Raw genomic sequence first — 19,039 nt, 5'->3', positions numbered from 1 at the left:
TTAAATCTTGATCTAGTAACTTAATTTTAGTTTCTAATTCTTGTGTGTCTCTAGTTTGTATTTTCTTATAATAAGTAGCCTTTTGGAGAAAAATTCCTCTTATTTGTGCTTTGGTCGTTGCCCATTCTATATCAGATGGATGCCGGTGTTTAGAAAGATTAACTAGTAGGTGATTGCAGGTCTCTTGAATTTCTTTAGTTATGTCTTCTTTATTTAATAAATACGGATTTAGAGACCAATTATAACCTCTATGACGCCTACTATTTCTAATGTCTTTGTTAAAAATTAATGTGATTCTAGAATGATCCGATAAGTGTCGAGCTTGTATAGATACAGGATCTAAAGTAATTAGTACATCTGAAATTAGGAAAAAATCAATCCTAGACCACATTTTATGACAACTTGAATAAAATGTAAAGTTATTTGAGTTTAGTCGATTGTTTGTATATTTAAATGGGTCAGATAATTTGAAATCTGTTTTAAGTTCCTTTAATGCTATCACTGCTTGATTATTAAAAGACCTGTGTGAACTTGATTTATCTAATTTGGGATCTTGATATGTATTTCAATCACCTCCTATTATTATATAACAGTTATTTAATTGAGTCAGGATAAAATAAAGTGATGCTATAAAAGTTGTTGATTGGTACATGGGGCATATATATTAATAAGTGCCACAGGTTTATCATAAAGTATAGATGAAAGAATCACATAGCACCATCTTCCCTCTTTGTCTATTTTAAAATCTAGAATTTTCTCTTGATACTGATTTTTAATGATAATAGCCACTCCTGCACTATTAGTTGTTCCCTCTGAAGCTACCACTTCTCTAATCCATTTCTTACTTTTAAGAACAGCCCATTGGTCATTGGTCAAGTGGGTTTCTTGTAATAAGATAAAATATGCCTTTGATTGGAAAAATAAATGAAAAAATAATTTCCTTTTTTTCATGTTCTGGAGCCCTTTAGTATTCCATGAGTCTATTATCCACATACTAAGATCTTTAATTTGTTTAAAGATATTTTAAAATTGAGAAAGAATATTAAATTTGAGTATACTAGCACAATATATGTTGTCTGTAAGCAATCTTGACATCCCATCCCTAACCAGTGCCTATCCACTATTCCCCTGGACCAGGACGTACATAGGTTTTCTACACTGTTAAAACTTTTATAGTTAAATAACTTCACTAAACATCTATTCTTTATCTTACAAAGTATAACATCAAAAACATGCAAGAAACCTATAAAAACTACATCTAACTCTACAAAGCCTAATCCTAACATTCCCTAATAAACACTGATAAATATCCACAACTCTTGTACACATTATATAGTTAAGCCTATCAAGTAAACAGTCTTCATTACACTTACATTTACTATCCTACCTCACTAATAGTTCTCATATATTGTTACTTATACTAAGTAGTTGTATCTCATTAAGTTACCTAACAATGATATTTAAATCTAAAATAGTCAAATATGTGACAGTACACCTATTAAACAATAACATTATTAAAGTAAAGGTAATTCACCATATGTATTGTTAATTAAAAGAGAGAAAAGGAACTACGGAGAAAGCAAATGTTTAACATTCAAATATAATATTAAATCTGACTTCCTTTATGTAGCCTAAATTATTTAGAATTATCATGTCAGCAAATAAGGTGAATAAAAATAGGACTCTAACTTCACTTTACTGGATAATATAGTTAAATTTGTAAAATGATAACTAAGTAATACAGTTCTCAAAACAGTCAGAACTACATGCCAGTACATAAACAAGCTAAGCTTCACATTCCTGAAGAGCGCACAATATACTGTTTCATGGTCTCTTTATCTAGTATTTATCTCAACAATAAATCCCATTATTATCTAAAGATTTGCAGTATTAAAACACATCAGTAATACAGAAAAAAGAATACTAAAAATATACTACCAGTTATTAAGACAACAATATTCAGTATAACATACCTAAGGAAAAAGAATAACTATAGTAAAGTTATAATACTTCTAAGCAATCAGTTAAATGACACATTTTGAAGCAGTACATTGTTAATTCAATTATAATCATACCTGAATGAATCCACAGTTCCCTTTAAAACAGTAAAACATATTACATACTTTAAATGTCCACGAATGCTCGTTTTACAGTCCAAATAGCTTCCACTTCCTCAACAGAGATCTTCCTGCTTCCTGAGCTTGTAATCCTGTTTTCGAGCTCGCGACGGGAGAACCATTAAGCGGACAGACTTCCGAATGCGCCACCTCGAAAACGGACCCTCAGCAGCACCTAAAGGACTTCCTGTTACTTCGCGAAGGGGCTCAGTTCGTAAAAGCCATAAAAGTTTGGGAAATCTTCGTGGACGAGTTGGAGCTGAAAAAATAAACTAGTTAAACATTTACCAAGGGGCCTGGAGAAGAAAAAAGAACAAACAAAGGATTTTGAAGCCTCGAAATATAGTAAGCATGGAATCCCAGGATCCACGTTGCTGCAAACAGACTGGATGGTCAGATCAAGCTTCCGATGCTGGAAGGGACTTAAAAATCTTCAAAAAGGTAACTTTTGCTTCTTTTTTGTAGATATGAATTATTTGGAACCCTCAACTGTAAAAATCAATGTGTTAGGATATTTCATTTGAAATTTGATGTCCTTTTCAATGAGAAACTTACAGTATGGAGATAATGCTTGTCTAGCTTGCCTTATTTGCAATGGTAAATACTGAGCCATAGAAACTTTATTATTCTGCCACATAATATAACCTCCATTTTTTTTAACTGTTAAAATTATTTTGTTTATGTCCTGGTAGTTAAGTATTTTGACGTATACTGGTCTAGGTATGTTTGAGGCTTGTGCTGCTCTGAGAGCTCCATGGGCTCTTTCTATGACTATTTGTTTAGCTATGTCCGAGTCATTAAACAACATTTCAAGTATTTGTGTAATGGTAGAAATTAAATCATTGTATTGGATAGATTCTGGAATTCCTCTGATAATTATATTGTTCCTTCTGGATCGTGCCTCCAAATCCAGGATTTTATTTTGCATGGACTGAATATCCAGGTCATGAATGTCTGTTTTTTTTGCAAGCAATGTTATTCTGTCCTCATTTTCAGATATTCTGGCTTCTGATTTATCTATTTCGAGAATTTGAGTACATGTGGCACCAAAAGAATGCACCTGGTTTGATAATTCTTTTAAAGCTTCTTGGATAGGTAACAAAGCAGTTTTAATATCTTCCATATTAGCCATTTGATCCGGTTTATTTTTCATTCCAGCTTTTGAAAGTTCCTGCTGTTTTGTAATCTTCTGCCTTTTTGTTGTTAAATCTTTTTCTGGCGACTGAAGTTCTGATAATTTAGTTTTTGTTGTTGTTGTTTCCATACTTTTATCTTCTTTTGACATTGTGAAGCAAAGCAAATCTTTAGTATAGCTGAATGATAAATATCCAAGGTTACTACTCAGACAGTTCCTTTGTTTACTACTCTGTTCAGAGTCAGTCAAGCAATCAGATCCAATCCTGTTAATTTGTTTATTTTCCTTCGATTCCTTCACCTCTCAGATGATATTTCGTTGTAGTAGATTAATTTTAGCCAACAATTAGTGGAGAAAATACTTGCAGTATATCCTCAGGGTTAATTTTTATTCCGAGTATCTGAAGAGCTGTAGATATGCAGTGTCTACAGAATGGCGGCCATCTTTGAATCGCATTTTGATTTCTGAATGTGTACAGTCCATGGCATCCAGGACTTTAGGATAGTGTGCTACAGGGTAGAACTCCTGCATTATTCTTGCTCTGTCTTCAGGTGTGGGGGGAAAATATATATACGCATTGGCATGTTGTAACATAGCATTCAGGAATTGATGGATGCTGAGGCCTGTTGTAGATCAATATGTATGTATGCCTTTAAAAAGCTTTCTAGGGGCTTGCACAAGTGTATAAATATTGAGCATGTGGGGGCCTGATTGCCATTTGGTAGTAAGCTGTTGAGATGTAAGCATGTATGTCTGTGTAGTCTGTCAATTAATTAGTTTATATTTTGCACTGCTGCTATCCATTCTGATGTGCTTCTATGTAATAAAACATATAAGATAAGCAAACTACCCTGCCTTTCATCTATACTAGAGAGAGGCAAGTGACATGGTGCCAGAATGGGATCAAAATTTTGAAGATTTGAGACCAAGAGGCACTCAGTTAAGATTGGAGAAATATAGAGGAATGAATCATCCCTACTGCACATATAACTCACAAAACAGGTCAGAAATGAATTTCAGGTATTAAACCTTGCTCAAATTATTTCTTATTCACAAAATATGAAACAAGGCATTCAGAACACTCTAAATGAATTCTAAAAAACATAACTATCTGAAACTGTGACATATTAATAGAAATATTCAAAGCAACTACAGAAAATGTTTGAAATAAAGTCCAAATTGCATAAAATGTATAAAATAAGGGAAATGACTGCATTTTTTTGCTAAGCACTACTTTTTCATATTAACCAAAGCTATTCAAGTTGTCTAAGTGCATGAAGTGCTTGCATGTTTGTGCACTATTACACTACAGTTATTTTGCAAGATACAGCCATTTCAAAGTGTATTTGCAGTGTTTCAAAGAGTTTATTGTGCATTTGAATACTATTACTGGCACACATAGCAGCTTGTTTATATATAACTACAAGGGCCATATTATTACAGTGTGTTTGGGCAAAATTTACTGGCATGAGAGATGGATTTCGAAAACCAGGTCCACTTGTGTTTGACAAGTATATATTGCAGAGAATTGGAGAGTGTTTGAGCAAGAGTACGATATTTTCATACAGGGTGCATTTTCTGATAAAGATTACCATACATAGGCATTTATTCTACTTAGTTTAGCAGGGTCAGAAGCCATAGAAAGACAGCATTAATTTGTGTATGCACCTGCCATCTTTGCAGGAGAGGGGAGAAAACCATCATATTGTTGTACCAGCGGAGTCAAAGGAAGACCCTGAGTGCATAAAATGTAAATTTAGAGACATGTGTAACCACCAAATGAATATTACAATGGAAAGGCACTTATTTTACACAAGGCATGGAAAGCCTGGTGAAACTTTTGCAGCATATATAACTGATTTGGAAAACAAAGTTAAAATGTACAGATTTGGTGATTTAAGGGATGAGTTGATAAAAGATAGACTTGTGTGTGGTATTAAGGATGATGCTATGAGAAATATTTTGCTTTGTGACAGTGATTTAACTTTGAATAAGGCTATTGAGATTTGTCAGATATATGAGCTTACAAAAAGCACATAAATATACTTACAAATGAAAAATGCATGTTTACAAATGAAAGTAGTCTTGGAAGATACTTCAGTAAAACCAATGTTGACAATATGCAGCACATGGTTAAAAGAAATAGGCCCAAGCACATGACAGCAACGGAAAACCCTGCAACAGTCGCTGGGAAAACCCATACTTTTTTTCTAGCAAATTCCAGAGCACATACAGTCTCAGTGAAGCAAAAGAGTGAATCAGCAAACTCAAAGAATGGGCCTTCACCCAGTTTTATTGCTGTCATAATTGTTGTAGAAATCATGAGCCTAAAAAGTAAAAATGTTTAATATTTGGTCAGCAATGTTACAAATGTAATAAATGGAATCTTTTCAATAGGTTTTATAAATCAAAAGAGACACATTCTTTTATTAAAAGCGAATATTCAAAGAGACAAGTTGATCAATTAGAAAGTTGTGATCCTACTTTTTTATGTTGGTGTGTCTGTGCTTCATGAAACAGTCAATGCAGTATATGTATGGGTGAAGACTGAAGTAGTTTGTACTGTTCAGATAAATGGAAGACCCATAGTGCTCAAAGTTGACACAGGTTCAAAGTGCAATGTTATGTCTGCAGAAACATTTGCTAGAGTATGTGCTGGTGAGAAGCTTGATTTGGGAAAGTGTGTGAAGCTAGTTGCTTCCGGTGGTGAAGAGATTCAAACTGAAGGCTCAGTAGTACTTTCATAATTCTCTACTGGGAGAAGCCATGACTTGTTATTTTATATGGTCAAAAAGCATGTGCAATCAGTATTAAGGCTCAGAGACAGTTTGAAAATGGGACTTCTTTCATTATTCTTTTAAGTAAGTCCATCTTGTTAGTTTAAAAGGCCACTGTTCTATTTTCACCCAGTATATTTTCTCTACTTATGCTGATCTTTTCAAAGAAAAACTAAGCAAGCTTCCAGTTGTGTAATCCATGAAGTTAGACCCAGATATCAGCCCAGTTGTCAGTCTAGCCTGGAAAGTTCTAGTAGCTATGTAGAACAGAGTCAAAGCTGAGCTAGAAAAAATGCTTCAACAAGTTGTATTTTGTCCAGCTGAAGAACCAACTGAATGGGTATCCTCCCTGGGTGGTAGCTCATAAGAAAAGCTCAGATGATATCAGAATATGTATTGATCCATGAGATTTGAACAGAGCACTGAAAAGACCTCATCATCCAATGCATACAGTAGAGGAATTGCAGCTCTTGTGCCAAATGCCACTGTTTTTTTTTTCTGTCTTAGATGCAAAAAGCTTATTATGGCAAATTTTGCTTGACCAAAAATCTTCATTGCTTACTACGTTCAGTACTCCTTTTGTCAGGAACAGATTTTTGAGAATGCTATTTGGGATAAATGTTTCCAGTAAAGTCTATCAGCATGCAATGGAGCAATTTTTTCTGGGTATCCATGTACTATTATAGTAGATGATCTTCTAGTAGGTGGTAATGGTGAAGCTGAGCATGACAGAAATCCTAAGAACATTATGGAAAGACCACATCAGGTGAATCTTAAGCTAAATCCTCAGAAGTGCAAGTTCAGGTTACAAGAAGTTACTTATGTTGGTCATTTATTTACCATTTCAGGCTTACAACCAGACCCTTCAAAGTAAACAGCAATTATTGAGATGCCAGTTCCAGACAATGTTGAAGCCCTTCAATGCTTTCTTGGCATGGTTAACTATCTAGGCAAGTTCATTCCAGATTTGAGCCAAATAGCAGCACCACTATGGAGCTTATACATAAAGATGTATCCTGGTCAAGATTGGAACAACACTACTGAGCATTTGATGTCCTGAAATAGAGAATTGCCAGTCCACCAACTCTCAGATACTATGATGTTCACAAACCAGGTACTCTTTCCTGTGATGCTCTGAAATTTAGTCTTGGTGCAGTCATTCTTCAAGAGGATCAATCTGTTGCATATGTGCCCAGAACTCTAACCCACACTGAGATGCAGTATGCTCAGATAGAGAAAGAACTTTTGGCAATTGTATTTGCATGTAGAACCACACTTCCACCGATACCAACAGTAACACATTTAATATATATACTTGATTATATTTATTATCATTATTATGATTATATTTATGGTCAACCTATCCAAATCAAAACTGATCACCAACCTCTAGCTACTATTTTGAGAAAGCCTATGCACACAGCTGCAGCCAGATTGCAACTTATGATGTTTAGATTGCAGAAGTCTAGTTTAAATTTTGTCTACACAAAAGGCAAACTTCTTTATCTTGTTGATACGTAATCCAGATTACCCAGAAATACCACTGAATGGCATGTGAATGAGCAACTTGATTTTGAAGTCATAGAAGTGAGAAATTTTTCTTCCACACATCTTGATGAGTTTAGAAATCATGCAGCCTCATATCCAGTTATTTAAAAACTCAACCTCTTTATCAGTCGAGGATGGCCATCAAAGCAGTTTAGTTTACCTCAAAATCTTACTTTCCCTACAGAAATTATATTTGGTCTGACAATGGTATCATCAAGAAAGGTCCAAAAGTGATAGTTCCAAAGTCTTTGCAGCCAGAGTATATTACTATTTTGCATCATGGCCACCCAGGAATTGATTCTGCCAAAAGAAAGGAGAGAGGACTAGCATTTTGGCCTTCTATGTCACAAGATATTGAGAGAGTACTTTCATCTTGTTCTGTATATAATAGTACAAAGCCATATCAACAGAAGGAATTACTTCAGTTAAACCAGATTCCTGAACTACCTTGGTCGACAGTAGCCACTGGCATTTTCGAATGGAATGGTCAGCATTACTTGGTGTTAGTAGACTCTTATTCCAATTGGTTTGAGATTGACCTACTTTCTAATCTAGCATCCAGTACTGTCATTATGAAGATGAAGCGTCATTTTGCAGTCCATGGTAGCCTGTACAAAATTATTTCTGACAATGATACACAGTTTACTAACCAGCAATTCAAAAGAATCACTGAAGAGTGGAACTTTATCCATGATACAATTAGTCCTGAGTACTTGCAGCCAAATGGTTTGGCAAAAAACAGACAATAGTGATGTTTTCTTGAATCTCTTGAATCTCAGAAATGTTCCTTGTGATAAACATCTTGGCTCACCTTCCCAGAGACTTCTGTCGAGACAAACTAGAACTACATTACCAGTCAGCACTAGTTTATTGGTTCTAAGTACTAAGAATAACAGATTAGTGAAAGCCCATCTGTCAAAGAAGTGCCTATCCCAGAAGTCTTATTACGACAAGTCCAATAAACTACTCAATCCATTACATGAAGGAGAGGCAGTGAGAATGCAAATGTGCAAAGGTTATGATCAGATTGGAGTCATGAAGAGTATTTGCCCAGAGCTGAGATTGTACATTATGGAATTAGAAGGAGTAGAGTTTAGGCAAAATCAGAAACATTTGATGCTGGTGTCTGAGCCTGTACTGCATAATGTAGCTTGTGAGAAAGACTATTTATCTCAGAGTGAGTTGTCCATCATTCCAGTTCCAGAGGACATTCCAGTAAATGTCCCTGTTCCTGAGATGAATCCCGAAATTCTTGATATAAGCTGTTCACCAAAACCAGTTGCTAAATCCAGTTCTGATTACTATTTTACTAGATCAGATCGCATTTCAGACCATGTTACAGATACACTGCAACTTGGACATGAAAGTTGTGTTTGTTTCTAATGGCTATATTATTGCAAGTCTACTCTAATTCCATTCAGGGAAATCTATTTAAGAGGAGGATGTAGATCAATATATATGTATACCTTTAAGAAGTTTCCTAGGGGCTTGCAGAAGTGTATAAATACTGAGCATGTGCGAGCCAGACTGCCATTTTGTAGTAAGCTGTTGAGATGTAAGCATGTACGTCTGTGCAGTCTGTCAATTAGTTTGTTTATATTTTGTACTACTGCTATCCATCTTGATGTGTTTCTATGTAATAAAGCATACAAATGAACTACCCTGCCTGTTCATCGTCTATAATAGAGAGAGACGAGTGACACCTGTGGTACTCCCAACATGTCCCCTGTTTGTCATTGGAAGGTTCCTGTAGCTAATATTCTACATGCTACACATACCTTAGTCTCCACTGGTATTGGTTCCCCTTGGTTTTCTCTTGCTCACAGTTCAGGACAACAGAGGTTGCAGAGTTCATGTATTATGTCTCTATCCACTCAGTAGCACTCTACAATCTCCACATCATGCAGACCATGGAAAGTTAAATGGGGTCTAAACACCCTTCTCTTTCTTGGCTGAGGTCTATTAGCAGCAGCAGCAGCATAAAATTTGGCCTATTGCACATACGCATGAATAAAAGCAGCTGCAACCCGTAACATAATTTCTGTGTGGAGAGGTTTCTGTGGCTGTATTCTAATAGGTTTTGGAATTTTCAGGAAAAACCTACACTGAGTCTACATGATTGCTTTATAGCTTGTTGAATAGCTCATCCAACTAAGATTGGTTGATTAGCATACAATTCAGCTGTTTATGCTGTAATTTGCATGCCACAATGTTTATTGTGTTTGTGCTGCCCTACACACCGTGTTGAGTCATTTACTAATTAAAAAAATGGCACACTACCATGTGTGCGTCACTTTATTGAATCCTCACCTTTATGTGCCCCCAAGTCATTGTGTAGTACTTAAAACAATATTTACATAAGTATAACACTGAATGACAACATCACTGAGATTTTCATGTGATATTTGTTTCTGACAATTCTATAGTTATGGTTGCTCTTTGCCATCCCAAAGAACATGCCTAGAGGTGCCACTATATCATTCGAAATATAACTGAGATATAAACATTAACCAGCAGTTGATGGAGGCAGTGTGGAATATTTGCAAATACACTGCTTAGTACAGATGGCCAGGTCTTACTGCCATAGTTTTTACCTAAAGTGGACATTGAAGAAATCATACCTGCATTTTATTCCTTTCCTTTTCTCTGCACTCTGTTGTGCAAATGCAGTTACCTAGCTTGTCCACCATTGCACACAAGGCAGTACATGAGACATCTGAGGTTGATGCTTAGAAAAGCTTGGCCAGGGTTGTCATTAGTGCAAAGACATTGGAAGCAGTGATGAACAATGTCATCATCATTACATTGACTTGAGGAGGAGCAAGCTGGCCCTCCTTTGCCAATATGAGGAATATTTTATCACCAACAACTCACCTCAGTTGAGTAAGTATAGTATGACCCTTTACCAGACAATATACCATGGCTTGCCAACACAAAAAGGTATTCATTATTTTTTATTTTTTCTCTGTTTTCTCTAGCTTCTGCAGAGAAAGAAGGAAATAGGATAGTGCACCACAAGAGACTACAACATCATAGAGAGGTATGGGCTAAGTATGACTTAGGTATGACTGATAGCCAGTTCATAACAGTTCTGATTTTGAAATAATTTTATCAGTTCTATGGACATCAATCCAAAATCTCTTGACACATCACACATGAATAGGCATACTTTATATATATCAAATGTACATTCCTGCTTGAGTAGCTCTTACAATACTGCATTAGCCAGTGTTTCAGAAAATGTAGCTGTGTGCTTGTTCAAACCCAAGAAGCAGCAATTAGCCTCTATTATCTAGAAGTATATTATTCTGCAATCAGTAAGTTTGAATAACATTGTAATCATTTCACACAGACATTTTATAAATTGAAATACATAAAGGATAAATGCAATTGTTACACTCTGCATAATGTACCTAATATTGATAATATTAATGTATGCTTTAACAATATTTATGGTTTCACCTTCATATGTAGATGTGACAGATCTTTACATGTTTTTGTGCAGTATGCTTGGACTGTGATATATCATAATTACATGGCATTTATGATATTTTTCTATGTTGTCTCTCTCCCCACCCTATCTCTCCCTCTCTTTCCTTTTCTCTCTGTTTCTATCTCATTTTGTTTTGTTCTATAATAACATTTGGACTATAATTCCTGCTAAAACAAGAATGACAACCAACAGCAGGGGGAGTTAGACCAGTCATGGGGGCTCAGGCTGCCATCCCTCCATAAGTGACTGTGGCACCACCACCACTGTAGACATAGGTACCCATTACTTTTGGGTCACAACATGTACTCCCTGCACTAACTGCATTAAGTAGTCCTGGTCCTGGGGCTGGTGCACTGGTACCCAATGGGAGTAGTGTTGATGGAGGTAACAATTATATCATCTGTGAAGAGATGACTGGGCTGTTTGAAGAGAAAATGGAAAGAGGCCTCAGTGCCCACTTTGAAAAAATGGAAAGAATCCTGCATTGTTTAGTGAAACTGATGCAATTTCCAACAAAGCCCAAAGTGTCTGGGGCATAAAACAGTCATAAGAATTCAGAGTGTGAGAACTGGATTCCTACTGCACTCATGCCAGACAAGGATGCACCTCAGAAGTCCAGTACAAATCCCCAGTCATGGTATCACCTGTCCTCTATGTCTGCACCTGCTATCTACCTGCACATCGTATTCCTAAATACCTTTCCAAATATTACCCTCTGCCTGTCAAAAAAAAAATGAAACAAGCACCTGTCTGGAAAGAAAATTGTGTCCCATACATAGCTCTTCATTTCACTTATGTTATTTATGTTATTTATGCAACACACTTGATTTGGTCTATTTGGCCACACAACATTATTAAGTTGTTGTCACATAATATTCATGTGGCAACTATCCAAATTCCTCAAGCTATTTGTAAAAATACAATATTAGCTTGTGAGGATAGGTATGGTGTTCTCTCATCTTCTGTACATTCTTTTATTCTTCTCCTAGCGTTCTACCCTACACTCACCCCCATTTTCACCACGGTACTATCAGCCCCTTTTAACATCTTTAATCTCGTCAAAAAATAAATTCAGACAACTGACACGTGGCCAGAAATGGCTCATAAATGAAACAATTTATGTGCTCTGCATTTGAATGATGCTAGGCTAAATGATGGTAACTGACAGTTCATGTCCTATGGCAAAACCTACAAATGTTAACTTTGGCTGCATTAAAATAGTGGTCATTGTGCTACTGCACTTAGAACTGCTGTGTGACAGACAGCAATCCTGACAGCACTATGAGGAGAAAGTTATTCTTATATGCTTAACAGTCTGCAGGGTTTAATATACACTATAAGGTGTTTTAAAATTCTCATAACTTTTTTGAAGACTGATGCACATATAGTTACTGTCTTCATACTTTTCTCGTTGTCCCTTCAAATGTTTTAATTTTATTACTTGAAGTATGACTTGGTTTATGGTATGCTCAGGCCTAGAGAATATAGTCTCAGAATGGCAGGTGTTTGAATGGAGCAGAAATACTGGATAGATATGCTAATTCACCATCAGTATTCTGCCCACTCCTTTATTTAGCCTACCAGAATCGCATCTTGTTCATGCCTTCCCACTTTGGCTTTGTTCATAAATACAAGAATTATGAACAAAGTCAAAAGTAATACTGGGGCAAAGGCTAAAAATAGGACCAAATTACAAAGAAACAAGAATTCTTGCTCCTATAAACTTAGGAAGTTTCTAGAATAATAGGTTTAACATTAGTATGCATTTTCTGAAGGCTATGAAGTCTGACATGTGGATGTATGTTATTATGTAGTGACTTCAGCCCTGAATAATTTGCTAGAAAAACACAAGTTTTATGAGGAATACAACAAAATTATGACTAAAATATCTGGTTGTTTTGCAAATATGCGGGCAGTGGAAAGCATACTTCTCAACCTCTTAGCCCTGGAAATCTGGACAAAGCCTGACATAATGGGGAGACAAAGGCCCAAAAATAGGGACACATTTTATACATTTCTCTTATAAACATAGAAAGTAGCTAAAATAAGATTCATATTAAAATGCATTTTTCTAAAGGATATGAAGTCTGAAACTCAAATGTATGTCATTATTTAGTGATTTCATTCATCCTATATGTCCATATTTCTTATTTCTGTTACACTTGACATGGAGAACCGTGGATCATTGCTATTTCTCATTTGAAGTTCATAAACTCAGAAAATAATTACTCATTTACTAATGCTTTGCCCAAACTCATGCAAATGAGCTACTTAGCAGTGCATGTCAGTAAACGATCTGGACAGAAAGTAATGTCAGTATCTTATAATACTTGTGTATGGCCTATTGTTTTATTGTACACAATATATGAGGAGTTCACTGTGAAGAATTATACTTACTTCATAAAGTCCATGATTTCTGGCATGGAAACAAAATACTCTTTCAGCTGTGTTTCAGTGAAGTAGATCATTTGGACTCATACTTGCATTGTAGTTATAATGAACATAGTGTTTTATGTTTGTCAACATGCTGTATGTAAACTCTAGGTGTTTCTATAAACCAGACTACATTTGTTGTATGTAACCTCTCTCAGTTTCTATAAACTAGACCACATCTGTTGAATGTAACCTCTAGGAGTTTCTACAGTTCACTTACTATCTGATGGCTTTGCAGCACCCATCTGTGAGGTATATTGCATGTTGTGATCAAGATATTATGGTTGGATTGCACAATACTCAGTTTAAGAAACATTTTGATTTATGACATGCTGGTATACTGCCCTCAGAGGTATACTTTGTTAGACTGTATTACCTGTGTATGTATGGCAGCAGCAGGAAGTACATGCATAATATGATGCTTACAGAGCCACAGCTGCCTTCATGCATACTTGTGTTGTGATTACTTCTCCTAGAGGCTAACTACCATGGGCGTTCTTCCTTTCACACATACCTAATCATGTACATATGTACATACACTGACACTCATACACACAATCCAGATGTTACTGAACTGTCTCCACATGACTTGTGTCATTCAGAATTTCCATCTTAGTATATTTGTCATGACTCTCCCATGTACTTACATCTCATCTGTTCTGTAGCAATGCATTGCAACATAATTTTCTATCAATATGTTGTTCAATGCAACAGTTCTGTTTCTATGGCAGGTCATTGTGGATTGTACTATATACTGATTTGTGATATATTAACTATCCCAATCCCTATTCTTCCCAACATGCATGTTGCTTCCACAAGTGTTATTATTGTTTCTTCTATAAGTGCTCGTATGTTCAGGTCTCCCTTAATTTTCTCAATTAGTCTACAATTGTATATACTGTATGTACTTTCCCATTACCTCTTCATTAGTACTTCAAAACATAAAAGACTTGGGAATTTGTAAATTTGTGTTACCTGCATGTCTGTTCAAACATCACAATCAATTCATTTTGAACATTTACTGATTGTGCTTTATTTCCCAATATACATAGGATCATAGGATCATAGGAAGTTACTAGGCTATTGGCCCTGCAGCCCTTGCAAGCCTAGCCAAGAATTTAGTCCATGTTCCAAAAAGTCAGCACCCTATGCCACTGTCCAGCAGGGACATAGGTGGAATCCCATGGGTGTATTTTCTGTTCTCCATCCAGTTATCCAGGTTGCGCTTAAAAAGGTTTAATGAGGTACTCTGCTTTACGTGGAAAGGGAGTCTATTCCACAAAATGGGGGTCTCTGGGACACAAATGTGTCCTACCAACAAGATCCATTGATGTCACAGACCAGGTTGAGGTCCTGCGTGTGGTTTACTCGAGTGGAGCTTGACTTGCGAATATACAGCAGTCCCGTCAGGGCGGAGTCTGAGATTGCTTTGTATGCAGACAGAGGTCACCTCTGAGGAGTCTGTAGGAGACTGAGTAGAGGGACAGGGCTTTTAGCCTATTTGTGTAGGGTAGATATTTGAGGCCCTGCATTCTCCAGGTGAGGAATCTCTGTGGTCTCTCCAGCTGCTGCATGTGTTCTGTGAGGTACATGTCGAAGGGGGCATTGTATTCAATAATCGGTCTTATAATGGAAGAATACAGGGATGTTATGACCACCTTGTCCCTGGATGAGATACCCTTACTAATGAGGTGGGTCATGTAGAAAGCTTTCTGTACAACAGAGGCAATATGTTGGTCAAAAGACAGTTTGCTGTCAACCTGGGTTCCCAAGTCTGTCGTGACTGATTATGTGCTTAGTGCCTTATTATCAATGTGATCATTTGTGGGGATGTCATTCACCCCAAAAGGGATGATGATGATGCATTTTTTGGCATTCAGTTTGAGGCCATGTTTCTGGCACCAGTCATTTGTTTTAGTGATGCCCTCTTGGAGGATGTCCACATCACTAGGAGAATTGATAACAGCACCCAGCTTGCAGTCATCTGCAAACTTGGTCAGCCATAGCCATTACAATGCCAGTGAAGTTCCTATACTTCTACTACCTGTACTCAGTGCAATTTCCAACTCTATCAATTTTCCTTATCCACTGGTATTGTTAGGTGTCTCCTGTCTTTTATGTATTCTGTTTCACTTGTCTGATCTTGATCTTGATCTTGATCTTGTGCCATTCAAATATATTCACTTATCAAACACAGGCTTGTTCACATTCCTCAGTTTACATTGTTTAAAGAACTGTCCTCTACCTCAACATGGCTGTGAATGCATGTTCTGGGCTTGAGCAGAGGCTGCTTGATATGTAGCATCTTGTATATTCAATTAGAAATGCGGCATATCATGCACAGTTTTATTCCTTTATGTTTTGTTATGTTTTCTGTCTTTAAAAAACATCAGTAGAATTCTGTATGTGGAGTTCTATCTGTAGAATTCTGTATTCCTATTTCCAGTTTGAAAATTCTGACTTTAGGATTTTGCCTTGAGAATTGTATGTGTAAAATGATATCTCTATTAATTTTTGTCTTCTTCTCATGGATTTTCATTAATTCTGCATTTAGAATTCTATCCATTGAACTTACTATAGAGAGTACTGGGCCTGGAATTATATTTGCAGAATTCTGTGGATATCAGTCTATCTGAACAATTCTGATTTGTAGTTAGAACTATAACTGTAGAATTCTTTCTCTAGATATCCATTGGCTTCATGTTTAAAATTATAGTAGAAAATTCTGAGATTGCAGGTTTAGTTATAATTCTTTGTTTAGAATCGGCATATATGATCCCAAGCAGAGAATTCTGATTTAAATTTTGACTTTAAGAATATTTTTAGAATACTAGATTAAGAATTATGGGTTTTGAATTCTACGGTGTTGCACAAAGAAATAGAAAACTTTGTTTTTATTGTTGTTTCACCACATAACTCAATACAAGTATATGAAATGACAAACAATATAATTCATGTTTTATGAGAAAATATTCTAATACAATGTTTGAATATTTTGTGAATGACCATTAGCCATACTCAAGGATTTAATGCATTGAAGGATAGAACAAACAAGTTCACAGCAAAGTTCAGTCATAGAAGCGTTTCCTGCCCAAGACAGTTAATGCTTGTTTGTTATGGTCTTTCTCTTCATCTCTGACTTCAGAATAGCCCACAAGTTCTCTATTGGATTCATATCTGGGCTGTTACATGGTCGTGGTAACACTTCAATACCATGGACCTCAAGGAAACTTGTCACTTGTCAACCTTTGTGAATGGGGCACCATCGTGCATGAAGACTAAGTCCCCTGTCCTAATAAAACCCTTCCTTTTTGCCCAGTCACACAGCTGAGGGAGCAGACATTGCTGTAGTATGGTTCTGTACTATTCCTGCTTCATGCTTCCCAGAACAATGTAGAGCTGACCTGTTCCAAAGATCTTCATAATGCTCCACACCATCACTTGAGTGGGGTGCTTGATGTGCTGAATGATACAATCATCCCTCATCTGCTCTCCAGATTGTCATCTGACATATTGTATTTGCTGATCCAAACATTGTGTTGCACTCTTGTTACTGAAAACAACTTGCTCCCTGTCTTCTTCTGACCAGTTTTGAAACTCTTTTGCCCAGCATAGTCTTTTTGCCTTCATTTTGCCGAACAATCTCTGTTTCTTCAGAGTACTATAAGCTCAAAGCCCAGAGTCCAGAAATCTCTATTGAACAGTTCTGGAACTCACTGTAACACCCTGTTGTTCCAGCATCCCCTGAAGCTCTCTACTGGATGCCTTGTGATTCTTATGGCATTCTCTGATCAGATACAAATCATCTTGAGGAGTTGTGGACCTTCTGGAACCACATCTGCTAGAATGTCTGGATGACAGCCCTTCACTGGTATTCAGTTTTTCCAAATTCAGCTGACAGACAGCTGACTAACTCTGACCTTCTTGGCAATTTCTGATCCAGGAACACCTTCTCTGAGCAAAATCTCAGCTTCTACATGCTTTTGTGGTATTAAGTCAACCAATTTACCCATTTTAAGACTATGGAGCCATGTGATTATGATGTCATTTCTTTTTATAAACCGAAATGATTTTGTGAATTTCTGAAAAAGCCAGACTGAAAATCACTAAAAATCTAAGACATTTCCATTATTTGTTGATATTTCTATTAATATGGCCATCACTGTATATGGAGAATTATGTGTTAAGAGTTTTATCTCGTGAATTATTTAGTATAATTATCTTCAATTCAATTCTGTTTGTAGAGCTCTGTACATAAAATTCTGTCTGTATAATTTTGTATGTGGCATTTTATGTGAAGAATTCTATATTTCAAACTGCCAGTTGAATTATGTTTGAAATGCTATTGTAAATATCTCTTTTTAGAACTCTACCTATCAAGTTCTTTGTTTGGATTTCTACACATGGAATTATATTTGTTGAATTCTGTCTATAGAATTTTGTGTTTAAAGTTGTAAGTATATAGTTCTATGCTTAGAACTTGTCTATGAAATACAATCACAATTTTCTATTTAGGGTTCTTACTTATACTGTTTTTTGTAGATCTTTTTTATTTAGAATTCTGAAGAATTCAATGTTTATAGTTTCTTGTGGAATTTTATTTTTAAAATTCTGCATTTAGAATTGTATCAGTAGAATTTTGTCTTTGAAGTTACAGCTGCGTATTTTACCTGAAGAATGCTATTTTTAAAATTATGTCAGAATTCTTTGTTTTCAGTTTCAGAATTTTGTATTTTGCAATTCATCTTTAATGTTACATCTATAGAATTATGCGCTAGAATGATATCTGTGGAAGGAATCCCTAATGTTAGAATCACAATTTGTGTAGGTCCACACTTCAGCAATCATAAAATGCTAACCATGTATGCTAGCAACCCAGTTATTAATCAGCATCTACTAACATAAAGCCATATATGTATTGTGAAATAACAAAACAAAACTTTCAGTAGCATTAAAAAAAATTGCATTGGCATCACAAGATGAAAACAGCAAGATGTTTAAGCAAACTGCAAGGGATGTAAATAGAAGACCACTTTCATTACAGTCCACTGTTGCAATACAGTTGGCCTGCATTGTCTGAGTCCTGCCCTTTGATTATGTTGGACTTACGCAGAAATGGTTTAAAGCACAATGGCTTTTGCTTGGATTCCTACCACTAGAATTCTGTTATTTAGAATTTTATCTGTAGAATGCTATAGATGTAACTTTCTAGATGGATTTCAAAATACAAAATTCTGAAAAAAATCATACAGTTATAGAATTGGAAACAAGAAATTCTGACAGTATAATTTTGAGATTTTGAATTCTATTTGTATTTTCCTCAGTAGAGTTCTAGTTGCAGAATTCTATGTTCATATTCCATCTGTCTAATTCCCTGTTTTGATGTCTGTGTTTAGAATTCCATTCAATAAATTCTGTTTCAAATTTCATCTGTAGAACTCCATCTTTAGAACTATTTGCTTGGGATAATTCTATATTTAGAGAGTTGCATGTATACACATTTCTTTGTAAAACATCATTTGTATAATTCTGTTTA

The sequence above is a fragment of the Protopterus annectens genome, chromosome 1.part0 (assembly GCF_019279795.1).
Source record: "Protopterus annectens isolate FY-2018-M chromosome 1.part0, PAN1.0, whole genome shotgun sequence".
Taxonomy (NCBI): Eukaryota; Metazoa; Chordata; order Ceratodontiformes; family Protopteridae; genus Protopterus; species Protopterus annectens.
The sequence above is the reverse complement of the archived record's forward strand: the minus strand, read 5'-3'. Positions refer to the sequence as shown.